General features: G+C 38.4%; 1 non-coding gene across 1 annotated transcript; it reads left to right on the forward strand.

Moving 5' to 3' along the window:
* Positions 1-4,166: 4,166 nt before the first annotated feature.
* Trnaa-agc (transfer RNA alanine (anticodon AGC)) lies at positions 4,167-4,238 on the forward strand. Its single transcript has one exon. It is a non-coding gene; the product is annotated as a tRNA-Ala (tRNA).
* The last annotated feature ends 709 nt before the right edge of the window (positions 4,239-4,947 follow it).

Consider the following 4,947-nt stretch of genomic DNA (forward strand, 5'->3'; position numbering starts at 1 on the left):
GGCAGTAACCTGAGACAGTCTTTGTGCTCTTCTTGTTTCCCACTCTCAAGGATCCTTTGTTGCTGAATACCCAATGTCTTAAAAACTATTATTTCATATATTTTGCCTTCTTAGAAAAGGCGGGATAGAAATTGTGGTTCCTGTTACTGTATGTTAGCCAGTGGTTTTACTTCTCCCACTTATAAATTCTATAGTTTAAAGTGAATCATATTGGAAAAAGATGAGAATATGTAACTATGGCTCCAAAAAATTAGCTTCCATAAATATGCCTTCATAGTTGTCTGGGGGTTTTGGAGGATTTGCTCCCTGTTTATCAAGTATGCACTGAGATCTAGAGTGGTCCATGGTTAATTATGTGAATGTCAGAATTGGAAAAGATATTTAGAACAATTAACTTCTATTTTTCTCTTAGAAATGAGGAAAATACTTGAGAATATTTAATGCCCTAGTGTACTGAATTAAATCAATGTGCTTTATAATGTTCATTGGTACATGTATTCCTTTATTAAACTCCATGTTGGGTTCAATCCCCAGCACTGCATAAAAAATAAATAAATAAATAAACTCCATGTTTTAGTCAATTCAGGGTGCAATAACAGAATACCAAGGATTGGGTGGCTTAAACAACAACAGTTATCTTCACGGTTCTGGAGGATGGAAATCCAACATCACGGTGCCAGTTTAGCTGGGTTCTGGTGAAAGCCTGTAACCTGATTCATAGTTGTCTGTCTTCTTTTATCCTTATGTGACACAGAGACACTATTCTCATCATAGGGGTGCCACCCTACTGGGGATTCAACCCAGGGGGATGCTTAACCACTGAGCTACATTCCTAACCCTTTAAAACAATGTTTCTATTTAGAGGCAGGGTCTTACTAAATTGCTTACGGCCTCACTCAATTGCTGAGGCTAACTTTGAACTTGTGATCCTCCTGCCTCAGTCTCTAAACTGCTGGGATTACAGACCAGCACCACTGCACTTGGCCCTGATGACTTTATTATCTTCTGAAGTCATCACATTGGGGGTTAGAATTTCAAAAAAAGAATCTTGGAGGTCCAAAAACCAAACAGTTCACAATACTTCATTCCATAGTGATATATTTAAATGTACTTTAATTTTTGTTTGCTAGTTTTTTTTTGTGGTTTTTTTTTTTTTTTTTTAATGATTTTGCCTCTATGTTCATTGGTGAATTGATCCTATAATTTTTTTCTTGCATTATCTTCATTGGGCTTTGGTATCAATATTATGCTTATACCCTAAAATAACAGAGTTGTAAAATTTTCTGGAATATTTTATATAAATAGGAGTTATTGTTTTTCTTTAAGATATCATAGAACTTGCCAATAAAATGGTCCCACACTGGAAATTATATTTCATGAAAATTTTGTTTAAATTTCGGATTCATTTTTATGTTTTGGTATCAGGGATTGAATTGAACCCAGAGGTGCTTAACCACTCTCCTTTTTATTTTTTTCTTTTGAGAAAGGGTCTTGCTAAGTTACTTAGGGACTTGCCAAATTGCTGAGGATGACTTCGAACTTGTGATCCTCCTGCCTCAGCCTCCCACTGCTGCTCGGATTACAGGTATGTGCCACCAAGCCCAGCCTCAATTTTTCATTTCTTCTAATGAAATTGAGAGAACTCAAGGCAAATCTCATTGCTACAGAGTGCATGAGAATTACAAACCACCACACATATTGAGTCAAATTGAGAGAGAAAAAAAGGGTGCTTTAATGAGCATGCCAGGCAAGCAGTGGTTAGGAGCAGGATAATGCCTCAAAGAACTCCCAGCCCCTAATTTTGGAAGTACAGAGTTTATAAAAGCAAAACCCACAAAATCCACAAGAACAATTGAGGCACATATGGGTCAGAAAGGTCCTATAGAGACAGTTATTTTGATTACATTAGAGAATTGTTTTGATTATATGCTTCAGTGTCATTTTGTTATACATCAGGACCATAGGGACATAGGAAGGTCATACTATACTGTCAACATAGATACAGTTTCAGGAGGCTGAAAGGAAAACCATTATAAACAAGTATACAATGGAATCAGGTCAGAACAAAATGGCATTACTTTGGTTCTTTTCCATTTCATCACAATTTCTGATATTGAGAATCTTCTAAGCAGTCACTGAAAATATTCTCCATTTTATTCATTTACATAAGCTTCTATCTGTAAATCCAGCCACTTATTTACTCTGTTCTTAAATAATTAAGATATTTACTTATTTCAGGTATTGTAATAAACACTTATATAGAAGAAAAGATAATATAGGATAGCAGCTAACCTCCAAGAGGGCTCCCAATCCAACCCTTGTACAATTTCCTCCCATTCCAATTCATCTCCACATCTTACATGGGAAGGAACTGAGACCTCTGCACATGTGTGAGGGAGCCATCTTGGAAGCAGATTCTACAGACCTAGGTAAATCTTCCTAGGACTGAAGACCCTGTAGACACCATGACTTCAACCTCAAGAGACAGGAGGGCCAGAGCCATTCAATGAAGCCACTCCTGAGTTCCTGACCCATAGAATACATAAGATAATAAAACTCTTTTCCAACCAACTAAATTTTAGAGCGTTCAGCAACAAATAACATTTATAGTAGGTCTTTTTCAAAAATTCACATTTTGAAAGAAAAAAATCTAGTGAGATAGTATAATAAAATAGTCTGGCAACTGTTTATTAATAATTTTGTGACTTAGAAAAAAGTTGTTTATACAATAAAAATTAAAAAAAAAAAGAAAAAAGTTGTTTAATTTCTGTAGCCTGGGTCTCATCCTGTATTTAGTCTATTCCATATATATCAAGTGTCTAGAGCTTGGGATACAGTTAATGTAATTTAACATGGTTTCCTGTTCAAACAACAGCAACTTATTTACATGTTTCTCTTAGTTAATCATTACTTACACAGAAAGATTTTTATTTTAGTTCTCTCAAGATTCCTGAGTGTTATCACTGATTACATTCCTTGAAAAGCAAATAGCAATGCTACAATAAAATGCAAGCCTCTGAAATCACATTTTTCTTTTTATTGGGGGCAGGGAATCTGAAGTCCTGTGGGAAGACTGCCCATTACGTCTTAACCCCCAGAAGGTCACAGACCCCTGTTCAAACTATCACTGGCAAAAAAACAAAACAAAACAAAAAAACCCATCCATAATTAATTTAAACCTCTCATTAGTTAAGCAAACTGTCTACTAGTAAATTTAGGTCCCCTCAGTAAGGGACAAGGGGTGAGAAATGCTGGTGTCATCTCGTCAAGACAACTTTGTAGCCTCATCTTCACCTTGCATGCTGAACGTTGCCATGCCTCTGCATACACTGCATCCTTAGCTCTGCCCTCATTTCTACTTGGCATTCCGTGTCCATCCTTCCTGATTGCTCACAGGTCACTGTATCTGTGGTCTTCCTGAACTCTCTTGGCAGAAGTCCGAATAGAATCAACCCCTCAGCAGAAAATATAACAACACGGAGGCAGAGCGCCTCGGTCTCAGAAGTAACACGTTTCTGCTTCATTCCTGGCTCTTTGTTCTGGAGAATTCGAGCAAGACCCCAGGAGTCTCATTGTCTGGATTTGATTCGCATTGCCGACCAGGAGGCTGCGGGGAGCAAATCTAACATCTTTACCCGTTAAACCTCCCAATTGTTCCGAGAGTGGGACAAGTTTATTTTATTATTATTATCATTTTAGCAGAAATCTCTCCTCCATTGGTTCCTCGTCTTTTAAGAAAAGGTGCAGAGTGGTTTCTGGAGTCCGGGAATATAGGACGCAAAGATGGGGGAAGGAATTGGGGGCAGTTCAGAAGTTTACGTAGTTAAAGAGAGTCGTTGGTAAAGTGTTTTCTATCTTTACTGGAAGGATCTATGCTTTATCCTGAAGTTTTTTTTAAAAAAACAGAAAGTCACTCAGAAAGGGAGGATCAGGGAGAGTGTTTCCTGCTGAGATTTCCGATACCAGGCCGTTCTCATTCGTTACAAAACGCAGCAAAATGGGGGTAATCTGAATTCCTTGGTGGCAAATTTCTAAAAAAAAGGAAGATGGAAATTCTCACTCTCGCTCACCAAAGAGCACATATAAATATTTAAAGGGAGTAAATCTGCTTTTTTTTTTTTTTTTTTTTCATGAAAGTGGTTCGAAAAGGCCAGTGTTGCCGTGTCGGGGATGTAGCTCAGTGGTAGAGCGCATGCTTAGCATGCATGAGGTCCCGGGTTCGATCCCCAGCATCTCCAGCCTTTTGCATTACAACTTGGAGAATATTTCTTCTATATTACAATCACAGCCCATTTATGCAGATTCCGAAAATTCCTCGTCTTGTCCCAGTGGTTCCATCTTGCTCCGGCTGTCTGTGGCCCTTTCGACTTTTACATTTCATTCTTCTCTGTCCTCAGCAGCGTTTACATATGGTGACTCACGAGGGAAAACAATTTTTCACTATGTTCCATGAAAAAAAATTGATATTCGCTTATGTAAATGTTAAATTAGAAGAGTTTGTGCATCAATTAGTGTTTCCACTCGGTGTTGGTGCAGGGACTGGGGTGGGGGATGGGCCGGTAGGCTGAGCGCCTGTCTCAGGTTTCACCCTTCCAGGCTCCGGAGAGATGATGGATTTCACCGGAAACTCGCCGGAAGGAAAATGCTCTATTGCCAGGCCTGAGGCTATGAAATATTGGGTAAATTGAGCTCAAAAGGCGGCAGATCTCTCAGAAAACGAACACAAGTGGTGAAATAGAAGCATTTCGACACAGGCATTTTTTCCTTCCCCAGTTATTGCATTTTGTCAATAATCTCACAGCATCCCCGTCATTTTGGATGTGATCTCTTTTTAAATTTCTATATATGCCTTACTGATTCTCAAACTGCTCACTTCAATTCTCCCTCTCAAGAAAAAAAATTTAAAAACTGGCGCTTTGATGTCTCGCCTGTGAGTCCGAATTTCTC

This window comes from Sciurus carolinensis, chromosome 7 (assembly GCF_902686445.1).
Source record: "Sciurus carolinensis chromosome 7, mSciCar1.2, whole genome shotgun sequence".
In the NCBI taxonomy this organism is placed as follows: domain Eukaryota; kingdom Metazoa; phylum Chordata; class Mammalia; order Rodentia; family Sciuridae; genus Sciurus; species Sciurus carolinensis.